The sequence below is a fragment of the Rhinolophus sinicus genome, chromosome 3, assembly GCF_057876585.1.
Source record: "Rhinolophus sinicus isolate RSI-liver-muscle chromosome 3, RSI-T2T, whole genome shotgun sequence".
Taxonomy (NCBI): domain Eukaryota; kingdom Metazoa; phylum Chordata; class Mammalia; order Chiroptera; family Rhinolophidae; genus Rhinolophus; species Rhinolophus sinicus.
In genome coordinates, this window is record NC_142503.1 from 190,212,886 (window position 1) to 190,226,584 (window position 13,699).

Here is a 13,699-nt window from a genome sequence, read left to right on the forward strand (position 1 = left end):
GAAAAAATGGAAACCAAAAAGATCTAGGAAGTTGCTAGACAGGAGCTTTGTCTTAGTTCAGGTTCCCTCAGAAGCAGACCTGGAGCCCAGCATTTGAGTGCAAGCAGTTTATTGGCAGGCGCAAGAGGTACAAGCATGTGAAGGAGGAATTGATACAAGGAGGGGAAGTCAGTGTAGGTATGCTATTAGGCAGGAAGCAGAGTGGGCAACTGGTACAGGTATACCTCGGAGGTACTGTGCGTTTGGTTCCAGACCACGGTAATAGAGCAAGTGTTGCAATAAAGCAAGTCGTAATCTTTTCACTGGTAGAGGGTCTTCCCTTGCACTTGCAAAAAGCACAACGCTAGTGAAACATTATTCCCAATAACCAGAAGGGGGAAACAACCCTAGTATCTGTCAACTGATGAATGACTAAAAATATACATAGATACAATGGAATACTATTCAGCCATAAAACGGAATAAAAGTTTGATGTATGCTACAACATGGAATGACCTTGAAAACATGTTACTTAATGAGATAAGCCAGACACAGAAGAACAAATATATAATTCCACTTTTGAGGTACTTTGAATAGGCAAATTCTATAGTGACGGAAAGTAGAATAGAGGTTACCAGGGGCCAGGGAGAAGAACAGATTTGTTGTTTAATGGGTATGGCATTTTTGTTGGGGATGATAAGAAACTTTGGGATATACATAGTGGTGATGTTTAGACAACAGTGTGAATGTATTTAATGCCATTGAATTGTACACTGATGAATGGTTAAAATAATAAGTATTACGTGTTTTTACCACAACTTAAAAAACCAGAGCAGAATATTAAAACACAACTCAGGGATGTTAATTCCAAAAGAGGCTGGTGTTCAGACTTGAAGCAAAAATAAATTTAGAGTACTCAGAGAAGTAGATTGACAGTTTATCCTGTAAATGATCTTATGTAAATATCTTTTCTTCAATATACTTTTGTTAGGAGTTTGTTTCTGTGTTTGCCTGGTTTTTTATAACTCTGTCTAAAAAGGACTTGAGCGGGCGGCTGGATGGCTCAGTTGGTTAGGGCGCAAGCACTTCACAACAAGGTTGCTGGTTCAATTCCCACATGGGATGGTGGGCTGGACCCTCTGCAACTAAAGATTGAAAACAGTGACTGGACTTGGAGCTGAGCTGCGCTCTCCACAACTAGAATGAAGGACAACGACTTGGAGCTGACGGGCCCTGGAGAAACACACTGTTCCCCAATATTCCCCCAATAAAAAATTTAAAAAAAAAAGGATTTGAAGTCATTTGCATGTAATAATGGTCAGGCTTAGGCTTTAGGTTACCCCAAGATCTCAGTACTTGAACATACACAGCCCACTGTGAGCTCAGGGACTCCCAGGGCAGTTGTCCCCTGTGTGGGCCCAGTGTTCCAGGCTTCTTTTCTTTTGTGGCTCCCCTTCATTAGCTCACACTTCTAGGACTGCCCAGGAAGGGGAGAAAGTGCTGAAGAGTGGAACACCAGCAATTACGTGGCCACCACCTGGAAGTGACATACCTCACCTCCACACATGTTTCATTGGCCAAATCAAGTCACATGGGCACACCCGACTTCAAGGACCTAGGGAACTACATTCCTCCCATGAGCCAGAAGTGGGTGAGACTGGATACTGGTGAATAGCACAGATGTCTGCTACGCATACATGGGTACGATGCACTAGAAATGGATACTAATGGATTGAAGACATAGGGGAGATAAGAAACCTTGAATAGGAGAGGACAATTAAGCCACCAGTTATTGATATATTATATCAAAAGGGCCTGTGCTGGCTGCTTGGAAGACACAAACTTTTTTAGACTTGAATAAAAATTTCTCCTACGGATTATCCTGAAGAGGAGTAGATAAAGTGGTGACTAATCTCCACAACATCCGGACCATAAATAAGAAAGAAAATCATGTGCTGCTACATCCCTCAGTGCACTGTGCAATTCAGTAAAAGTCAGAGCTGTGCAGGGCAAGTGTACAGCCCTCGGTGGCATGAGCGGGGAAGGACATTTAAAATTCTCTACAAGCTGTTCCCATCCTTTGGTGTCACTCACCTGAGGTGAGTGTGGTGCTTGTTAAAATGCAGGTGTTTGGGCCCCCGTGCAAAGCTCCCGATACAGTACATCTGCATTTTAAGAAATTTCCCTGAACGATGTAGGCAGGACAGGGAGCACGCTGCAGGCGTGTGTGACAGGCACAGGGCTGAAAATTGAGGCTGCCTTTGAGGACCCTCGGTATTCAAAGCTGGTCCATGAAGCAGTGTTGTCAGCTTCGCCGCGGATCTTTCTAAGGCAGAGTCTCAGACCAACTCCAGACCAGCCAAATGAATCTGCTCTTGAACAGAACACCGAGATGAGTGCTAGGCACGTGACAGAGAGCCCTGGAGTCTAGAAGGCTGTTGTTTTGTGATGTTGCTGACGAGGTCAAGCCCTCTGTGCTTAGAGCCCAGATGCACCGGTGGTGGCCAGGCTGGCACGGAGAGGCGGGCAGATGAGCTCGTCTGTGGCCTTGGTGGACCTCCTCGCCAACTGGTAGTTACGAGCTGTAAGTGAGGAGCAACTTGACCTAGAGCACCACTGCCCAGGTGCAGGGACGCAGCGGGCTCAGGTTGAGAAAGTAAACCTGGCACGTGTGGGTCTGAGGAGCTCAGACACAGAGACGCCGAGCCCTGCCTCCGTGGGGGACCGCTCAAGGTAGATGACCAGATTTGATTCATTTTCATGGAGCAAATAATTATACTGGTGCCCCTTTTGGGCCCATGATGTGGCTCGCCATTAGTACTTGTGTAGCAGTATTCTTCACGGTTCTTGTGGGGTTCAGGAGCTGCACTGACAGGCATGGGATTTAGCTAAGCCAACGTGCAAATCTATGTGGGATTGAACTGATATTTCAGAATCTGATTTTTTCAGTTTTTTCAGAAATGATAGTTTTCAGGATCTGTCCCCCCCCCCCCCCCCCGCATGGGAACAAGACTGAAGAAAGAGCTTTTGAAATCAAATTGTATCAGGTTCAAACAAAAAAGTATTGGAAAACACCATTTCACAGTGTAAAGCTAGAAATTCACAGCAAATATGATGAACAGGAACTCAGAAAGGAGAAAACATCCCACAGATACATTAATGGATGTCACACGTTAGGGGATGTCATGTGTGTGTCAAGATTTTAATCACGCGTCGAATAGGCACTTCCCATTTTACAAAGCATTTGCACACACACCTTTTGAGGTAGAAGTTATTAGTTCCATTTTGGCAATAAGGAAACTGAGGTACAGAGAGTATATATATCTTAAACATAGAACTATACAGCCATAAAGTGGAAAGTCAGGATTAGAACCAGATTCTGTTTTGTTTACCCTCTGTTACTAAAAGAAATACATATTCTTTTTAGAAGACTGGAAATATCTGGGAAAGTATAAGAAAGTAGAAATCACTCATAATTCCACCAATCAATGAGAACCGCTATTAACAGTTTGGTGCCTCATATTATATTAAACCTTATATAATATCAATTTAATTGGTGCTAAAGATTTTACTGAATCGAAGATACATCATTATTTTAAATACCATTAAGAAAGAAAAGAATGCTGCCAATTAAATTCTAACATGCTAGCAATTGTGAAATCATCCTGACTTTAAAGATGCTATAATGTTGGAAAAGGTATATCTCAAAATCATTGAAATATATCATCTTTTAAAATTTGATTAGTTTCCATATAACCATTACAACATGAGCCTATTCTAATTAGGCTCAATGAATTTCATTATAGTTAGAATTTATTTGATTTATGCTCAAGTTAATTAATTTTAAATATTAGCGTTACCTATAGATTATTTTCTCTGCATTAACTAGCTAATCCTCTCCCCATTTTTCTGATGGGAGCAAGGGGATATTGTGTTAGTCATTGTATACTTGTGCTTTGGATTTTAAGGGTTTTAAAGCTTTGTCATGTTTGTGCCATACTTTCCATCCATTATTGTTTTCCAGTCCCTGTTCATTGTTTAGCTAGCGAAACATTTTAAATTTCTGTGCAGTGTCGTGTTTCAGTCTTTTCCTATTGTGGTGTCTTCCCTTGTCTTTGTGCTCAGAAAATATTTTCCCATCCAGATCTTATAAGAGTGCTAGTTTCCGTTCAGCGTTTTTCCAACTGGTCTATGCTTTCAGACACAGCAGTAGTTTTTATAGCACTTGAACATGTCGTTTCATGTGAACAATGAGTGCTGTTGACGTTCTAGCTAAGGATCCATGCATGGTCACGGGGAAAGGAGAAGCAGAAAGAGTGGTCGGTAGGAATCTGCGTTCACCCGAGGTAGGGTGAGAGGGCCATCTCTCTTCCGATCTAGCTTATAAAATTTCATGGGGAAGCCCAAACTGTCTGTTCTGTGAACCCTGGGTTTGTTGAGCTATTTGTTCCCTACTTGGAACATTTCAGTATCTGGAGATCAGAGCTTTATGGGAGGACATAGCTCTCACTGTCCACTGTCTAGCCTCCCAATACACATGCATGTTAATCTCAGCTTGTTTCATTAAAAATTTTTGTTTAGACTACAGAACATGGTGATTTCCTCTTTTTTTATCCTAAACTCCATCCTATTCTCTCTTCCCCTCCACGCCTTTCTCTAGGAAGGAGAGACGGGTTTGGTATGGCTGTAACCCCACTCATTCTTGCGCCCCTTGGGGCTCTGCCAAAGAGTCGTGTTCTATTCAAAGAAGCACGGTCCCTTAGCCCAATACAGTGAAAAAGGAAACCTAATTTTTGCCTGCATGCCTCTAAAGCACATTAAAGAATCTTCAATGTATAAAACAAAGGAAAGTTCCCTCTCTTCTTCTCTCCCAGTCTCTCATATCTCAAAGGAGTTCTGGGGCCTTCCCTCGCTAAACCTTCCCCAAATCCTCACAGCCCTAAAAGTCTTTCTGTTCCCCCTCATTCCCACCCCCAGCTCTCTCTGTTCTCTGTTATCACGATTGACTTAACCTCTCCAGCTTCTTTACCTTTCTCTCATTCAGCCTGTACCTGGTTCCTCCAGAGTCAAGGATAGCCCTGGGAGTTGGCCCAGCAAGCGACAATCCTTTCCCTTTAGGAAGAAGGAGGAAGCCCCGGGGAAGATTGTGATCCCCAGTACATTGGTGACTTCACACATGGGGACGCTGTCAGCCTGTGGAGGAGGACGCAACTGTGTCAGCCCCAGAAGCACACGTTCCTGCTGAGGACAGCGGGGAACACACCGTGTCAGGAGGCATCTCCGTCATGACACTGCTTCCCCTTCACCCTCCAGCTCTGCCTCCTTCTGTTGAGTCTGAATTGTCAGACGTGATAACGCTTTTCTGAAATGCCGCACCTTTAGCACATCCACTGCATCTTCCTTTGGCCAGAGAGCCATCTTTAGAAGCATAATTAAGTGGTCAGATTTTCTTGTTCCCATTCTCTGATCAACCCCTATGTCTCTTCTATTGATCGCCCTGCTTTGGAAGGGAAACCCTGTGGTCAGCGAACCCAAAGGTCAGACCATGTTTCAAAGGAGGGTAACTTGAGGAGTGGACTTAGGGGGCAGCGAGGCCTGTGCCCTGGAGAGAGCAGCCCCACCACACACATTCAGCTTCTAATTGTAACACAGCACTGTCCTGGCCAGACAGGTCTGGTGACAGCTTAACTAGAGTTTGCGTCCCCCAGGTACAGCTTTGATCTGTGAGCTCCATCCAGGTTTCTTTCCCTGGAGCAAGAAGGACAAGAAACTCTTAACTCTTCTTGGTCAGTAGAAGCATCTTGATTTTTTCAGTTCACTTAGTTACCTGTTTGTACATGACACTGCAGAGGGTGAACCAAGCATATTAGCTGTGTCCTTGTGTAACCACTAATTTCTAAAAGGAGCGAAGGGCAGTTAGATTCTTTTAACTCTTTTGATTTTCATGTCTTCACATTATAATCCATAATACATACTATTCTGGGTTTTTCTTTCCTTTTACATTATTTTCTATATACTATCTCAAAAATTGTGTGTGTTCCTATTAATATGGGATAGTTGATTTAACCTCAAATTGTTGGACTTGGAGGTTACATATGATTTTTTTTTGTTCTTATATATAATAAAATTTATGAACTATATTGGGTGTTTACCGTGGTTAAACCCAGTACACATCTTTATATATGTTTAATTCTCTAACAACCCCAGGAGGGTAGGTACTATTAATGTTCTCAGGCCACAGACCAAACTCCTGCACCCCAGAGAGCTTCCATGCAATGTCCGGAGTTACCCAGATGGTGGTAGTGTGGAACCTGCCTTCCAAGCTTAACACTTTGAACCACCCCGCCTTTGCCATTTTTCTTCCTTTGGGGGCCTGTTGTGGGAAGAGTTGCCAACTGAAGGACCATGACCTTTTTCTTCAGTTGTGGTGGTCCTTAGGTGACATGGGATAATTTAAGAAGACAGAGATGGTCTGGTTAGCAGGTCTCAGGACTTTTGTGATATTATAATGTCTACAATTCCATGGGTAAAAGGTTTGGGTAGTGTTCTGCTTACCAACCAGGAGTCCATGGAAATGGAGGCTTATACCTCCTTTTACAATATTCCCCAGTCCTCTCAAAGTGGCAACCTTTCTCCCATCACCACGACAACTAATGTTCCTGCCCCCAGCTTTCATCTTCAAATCAGACATATTATTTTCTTTCAATTCATTTCAATTTGTCTATTTTATATTATTAGTTTCAGGTGTACAAAACAACATAATGATTAGACATTTACACCCCTCACAAAGTGATAACCCCAGTAAGTCTACTGCTCATCTGACATCATACGTAGCTGTTACAATGCCATTGACTATATTCCCTTTGCTATACTTTACATCCCATGACTATGTATGTATTTTTTAATTATAGTTGATATTCAAGATCATTTTATATTAGTTTCAGGTGTACAGCGTAGTAGTTAGACATTTACTTAATTCCTGTAGTGATTCCCCCCAGTAAGTCTAGTGCCTATTTGGCACCATACATAATTTTTACAGCGTTATTGATTATATTCCCCGCACTGTATTTCACATCCCTGTGACTACCAATTTGTAATTCCTAATCCCTTTACCTTTCTCACCCGTCCCCCAAACTCCCTCCCGTCTGGCAACCATCAGTTTGTTCTCTGTATCTATGGGTCTATTTCTGTTTTGTTTATTCATTTATTCTTTTCTTTAGATTCCACATATAAGAAATCATACGGTATTTGTCTTTTGCAGTCTGACTTATTTCACTTAGCATAATACCCTCTAGGGCTGTCCACATCAGACATATTTGGTCCCAGAAGTCACTTCCTAACTCTGCCTGTGCGCTCTTGGCATGTTAGTGCCAAGGTCATCTGAGTCGGGTCTTGCATCATATTAAGCATCTGATGCTCTTACAGCTCACCCAGGGTAGTGGTTTTCAAATTCTGCTCCAAGGATCCCTGGGTTTCTCTGTGGTATCTCAAGGCTGCCTTGAGGGCCAAGGGAACCCTTCAAGTTCTTATCTCTGTTATTTTTATTTATGTCCAAAATTTGATTTTATCCTGCCACCTTTTTATTGATTATTTTTGGTATCTAGAATAGATTTTTATATAGCCAAATGCAGTCATTTTGACTGGCAATTTTTTCTATGGTTTTTGGTAAATTCAGGTGTTCTTCATGGTTGAGATAAATAGTCTCATCCATTCTTTGTTTACCTCTAACTCATCTCAAATTTTATTCAAAAAGACTATTTTTTAAATGGCTTTGTGTGATTGGCTTTATAATTATGCTTTGATTTATATCTAAAATTATCACATAATAATTTGGGAATGTGCATTTTGCAGAATTCTCTTTTCTATTTGAGTGTTTCTTTGTAGCCTGATGTCCATATATAGTTCAGCTAGGTTTTCTCTTATGTTATAGAATTTTGGAGCAGGAGACAACATAATCTCCAAACACACTCCAAACCTAGTAAACACACCCAAAATAACATTTCAGTTGTGTGTTTTGGGACATATAAATTCAGTTATTGATTTCATCACGTGTAACTTTTATCATTTTGTTAATACTGTTGTTTACCTCTTAGTGCTTTATATGCTAACATCTATTTTTAAACTTAGATCTGAAATACCTGCAACATATTAGCAAATATTTGCTGATTTTAGATCATCTCTCCAGTTGTAATTTTTAGTAACTTTTTTAGGTAAACCACTTAATACATTTTTAAATCAGTTTTAGACTTTTCTCTTTGTAGGGGAATTTGGCACATTTAATATTAGCATCCGCTCTTGTTCTGTACTTCTCTTGTTTTTCTATTCTCTTTTCAATTCTGTACCTTCTATTACAGTGAATTGAGTATCCTTTTTGTCATTTTGTAATATGTGTGATCAGAATGACATTTATCTAACTTCCTGTACATAAAAAAAACAATTTTGCCACTATTTTTCATGTTTATAAATAAAATTAAGACCCCTTTCTCTGGATGATATGGAATCTTGCATTTTGGGGTTCAGCCCCGTTCCCTCTACCTGTCCTTGTCTCCAAGGTCCCTTGTTGTTGTATCTTGTTCTCTGGAAAAGCTTTTTGCAATTACATTTTCTTTTCTTTTTTATCTTAGAACCTGGGTTGTGTTCTAAGATAACTGAGGACACATCACCTCCATAACCTTTTTTCTTTAGTGATCTTAGCACTTCTCCTTCTGGGATCTTCCTCTTCATTTAAGTTCCATTCTTCTCATGCCTCTGGACCTTTAGGCTTTGGTCCATAATTTACTTAACACCATTGCGTTATCTCAAGGCTTCTGCTTTCAAACAGAAAGTAAAGGCAAGATACTGAAACTTTGAAGAGATTTACTTTCCTATGTGTTCTGAAAATAATGCCCTAGTTAGCACTGAGTGGAGAGGGAAAAAGAAAGGAAACAATCTGTCACCTGTTTCTTCTGTGCTTTGTGCTCTATTGCTGCTCTTCTTCCTAATTCTGTAACCACTTTTATTAGCACTTCAGTCTTGACATTGTTCCTATTGTTCCTTTCTGTTGCCTGTACTACTGTTTCTTTGTCTCAGTAATTAAAAAGTAAAAGAAAATGACAAATATATCAACTACAGATTGCATTGGGCGTGTGTAGCAGAAAAGCCCAGTAACAATAGTTTGAGAACTAGAAGTGTTCTTTTCTCGCATAGCAAGAAGTTGAGAGCGCTGCAGTCCAGGGTTGCCAGTGTCCTGGCCCTTTCTTTCTGCTCTGACAGGCTTAGATGGCGGCTCTCTCGCTTATGCTTACAAAACAGCTCCTTCAGTTCCCCACGTTGTGACCACCACCAAGGCAGGAGGAAAGGGAGAAGAGAAAAGGCAGTGGTGTGTGTGCCCACTGAATTGGTCCCTCGAAAATAATTCTTGGAAGCCTCAACTTTTGTGTATATCTTGTCGGCCAGACGATGTCAGAATGCCCTGACCCCGATCTGCCTGGAAATGCGTCACTATCATGGACACAATTACGGTTCCTTGATTGAGGCAGAAGAGAAGGACAGTGTTGGTGACAACAGTATTGTGTGAGCAACCTAACGGCGTATGCTCTGAAAACATATTTTGTCTGGCCATCTTTCCTTTGGGGACTATTTTGGAAGACAGTTTATGAGTAGTTGATGTCTTGATCAGTTTTTCCAATCCTGGGAATTTTTTCTAGAAGTGTTTTCTTAACGATCCTTTGTTTGTTTGTTTATCTGGGCACCCTTATTAGTCTCAGTTTGGATATTCCTATTTCTCAAAGTCTACCAGGTACTTTTGTTTTGTGTTCATCTATTTGCTTAATTCCATGTTTTGGATTTGACGCTGCATTTATCTCCCAGGTCACTAGTTTTTTTTCTCCACTGTCTGATCACTGTCTCCTGTTTTAACTGTGTTTCCAGAAGATATTTGTTAAGGACCTACTCTGTCAGGCACTGGTATAAGTATTGAAAGTTGCTCTTTGCTATTCTCCTGCTGTCTTTATTATCATCTTTATAGTTCTTGGCTTATAATTATTTTTTTAACATCCTCAGGACGTATTTATTTTATTATTGGAACCTTTGTACCTTTTGACCACCTTCACCCATTTCACGCATTCCTCCGTCCTTCACTCTGGCAATTACCAATCTCCTCTCTGCATCTGTGAGTTCAGTTTTTCGTTTTTTGTTTTTTTTAAGATTCCACATATAAGTGAGATGATAAGTATTCTTCTGTCTCTATCTGATTTATTTCACTTAGCATAATGTCCTCAAGATCTATCCATCTTTTTGCAAATGGTAGGATTTCCTTCTTTTTATGGCTGAATAATATTCCCTAGTGTGTGTACGTATATGTAAGTGTATGTGTACACATTTTATTTCTGTTGATGGACATTTAGGGTTTCCATGTCTTAGCTATTGTAAATAATACTACAATGCACATGGGGGTGCAGAGAATCTTTTCAAGTAAGTGTTTTTATTTCCTTCGGGTAAATATCCAGGCGTGGAATTGCTGGATCATAAGGTAGTTCTAGTTTTAACTTTTTAAGGAACCTCATACTGTTTTCCATAGTGGCTGCACCAGTTTGCAATCCCAGCGGTGTATGAGCATTCTCTTTTCTCCACATCCTTTGCCAATGCTTGCTATTTCTTGTCTTTTTGATAATAGCCATTGTAACAGATATGAAGCGATATCTCATTGAGGTTTTGACTTGCGTTTCCCTGATGATTAGTGGTGTTGAACACCTGTTCATGTATCATTGTCCATCTGTTTTCTTTAGAAAAATGTCTATTCAGATCCTCTGCCCGTTTTTAAATAAGATTATTTGGGGTTTGTTTTTTTGCTATTGACTTGTGTGAGTTGTGTATATATTTTGGATATTAACCTCTTATCCAACATGTGATTTACAAATATTTTCTCCCATTTGCTAAGTTGCTTTTTCATTTTGTTGATGGTTTCCTTTGCTGTGCAGAAGCTTTTTAGTTTGATGTCATCCCACTTGGTTTATTTTTGCTTTTGTTGCCTTTGCTTTTGGTGGTTTATAATTCCTATCTCTCTTTTCTCTCTCTCTCTCTCTCTCTCTCTCTCTCTCTCTCTCTCTCTCTCTCTTTTAAAACTTTCATTACATTTTATTAGACTGAAAATTTTTGCTCATGAAGGAGGAAGACATCAGGGTCATGTCACCATGTACCAAAATTAACTCAAAATGGATCAAAGACCTAAACATAAGACCTGAGACAATAAACTGCATAGAAGAAAACATAGGTACTAAACTTATGGACCTTGGGTTCAAAGAGCATTTTATGAATTTGACTTCAAAGGCAAGGGAAGTAAAAGCTAAAATAAATTAATGGGACTATATCAAACTAAAAAGCTTCTGTTTTCTCTCTTAAAGTAGATTTTCTTCATTCAGTCTTGTGTATTTGTGAGGTTCCTCCTTTCTTAATTTCTCTGGTTATTTTCTTATAAGCCAATCTCATTCCAGCAGAATCCTGAGACCTTTCTTTGGGACTTAAAATTTTAAAACTAAATTTATGTTACATTCAGCATTTTCCTCACTAAGGCCTATTTTATTAATTCTGGCTGTTGATATTTTCTGCTCCAGATGTTGTATTTTGGGTACTTGGTATGGAGGAATGCTATACTATTTCCTGACCTACTATATTTTTTAGACTTAGTTGTTTGTTTGTTTTTATTTGACAGCCTATGACCCAATACCAACATCTATAAAAACAAATGTGTGAAAAGCTTTGACCATATAGGGATATACTGGTGTTCCATTTAATGGAATGATGTATGAAGACTGAATTCTGAGAGTTGATAACTTAAAGGAACAGCCACCACTTTTTCTTCAATTAATTAAGACAAATTTCCTGAAGGATATGAGGTCCGGGGCCTGGTGGGGAAAAGTTGATGGCCTGCTCATTCTCTCAACAGTCCTTTGAGTTAGGGAAAATAAGGCTCAGAGAGAGTTAGTAACTTTCCCAAGTACACACAGCTGGTAAGTAAGGGAGTATATTAGGAATTTTGTTTAGCTTCAAATTACAAGACGCGAAAAGCACACAAGGCTTTCCTCTGTCTCAGAAAAGAGGTCTGCACTGCATGTAGGCAGTTCAGGGCTGGTATGGTGACTGTACAATGTCAGCAGGGAGTCAGGCCTGTTCAGCTCTGCTCTCCCTGTGGTGTTGCCCTGGTCCTCAGGGCTCAACATGGCTGTTGGAGCTCTGGCCATCACATCCACACCATAGGTACAAGAAAGGGAGAGGAAGGGTGTGTCCTTTCCCTTTCAAAGAGCTGTCTTAGGTCAGTTTCTCTAAGAAGCAGACACTGGACTAAGGATTTGGGTGGAAATAATCAAGGAAGTGCTTCCAGAAGAGACTAGTAGGAGAGTGAGGGAAGGAAGTAAGGGTGAGAGAAAGGTAGAAGCCAAGCTCATTTTATGGAGCTCTGGAACATAAATTATCTTGAGGCAAAGAAACTGAGCTTTCACATTCCCACACCAGTCACTCATTGGCTATGATTCCAGGTGGGAGGTAGGACCTAAAACTCCTGGGCACTTGGCCATCCATGCTCACAGGTGTCAGCTATTAGCAGTCAATCCTGCAGCAGCTGGGGATGGACACACACAGCTAGTCAAGGGGTTGAGGGGGATCTGGGTGAGGCACAAACGGTGTCCACAACAGGGGGCTTCCCAAAAATCCCACATAATATTTCCCTTCGAGTTCATTGTCCAGACTTTTGTCACATGGTCATACCCAGCTCCAAGAGAGGCTGGGAAATGAAGTCTTTATTTCAGGTTGTAATGTGTCAGGAAACAATTACTAAGGAATAAGGAGAGAAAGAACACTGGAGGCATCTAGCGGTGCTTGTCGCAGGAATATGATCAGTGATGAATCACAAAGAGCCTTAACTGTCAGGCCACAGGTGGGAGCTCTGCCCAGTGGGGCTGGCCTGCTGCTAGAGACTGGGGAAGAATCGCATAATAAAAAGTGCAATGTCAGGGAGATTAATCTGGCAGAAGTGTATGGGGTCTCTTAGATGAAGAGTCTAGAGGCAGGGAGGGCAGTGAGGAGGCTCTGACTACAGCCCAGGATCAGGAGCGCCAGGATAGCAAGGGAACAGCAGAGGAGGGCCAGAGAAGGGCAGATGGAGGGTCTCTGGGTCAGCCTGGATGCAGAGCTCAGAACGAATTGCCCCTGCCTCGCATAGGGAATGGGGTAGAGTGTGGTGAGAGCAGGATGCAGTGGGAGCTACCCGAGGCAGGGTGGGAGCAGAACTGGCTGCAGAGTTGATCATGGGGGTCCTTCAGGGCAAGCAGATTCCATTGCTTCATCTGGGCCTGGCTGGCCAGCCTTCCCTTTCCTTCCCTTCCCTCTCCAACCTCATTCATAGCTCCCTCCCACCCTCTCCGCCTCTCCCACCCTCTCCGCCTCATTCATAGCTCCCTCCCTTCCATCTCTCCCTTCCCTCCTTCCTGCTTTTCTTAACTAAGGTTATTACCAATATTAGTCTCCAAAGGAAAAACAATAATACAAATGAAAAAGAATGTTTAATTCTTTATTTCTTATTAAACTTAAGGTCATTAATACAGTTAGCTCTCTGACAAAAAAATATTTAATGGAAACGGAAAGATAATTTATTGACACATATAACTGAAATTTCCACCTCAGACAAGCTGGACAGATGGGTTCAAAGCCTGTCATTAGGTCTCTCTCTCTGTAGCTGTCTCAGCTT

At 41.2% G+C, this 13,699-nt stretch overlaps 1 protein-coding gene across 3 annotated transcripts in view; it reads left to right on the forward strand.

Moving 5' to 3' along the window:
* The window catches only part of KCNK13 (potassium two pore domain channel subfamily K member 13), an 84,889-nt gene that overhangs the window by 5,027 nt on the left and 66,163 nt on the right, over positions 1 to 13,699 (forward strand). The gene's annotated exons all lie outside the window — the stretch shown is intronic.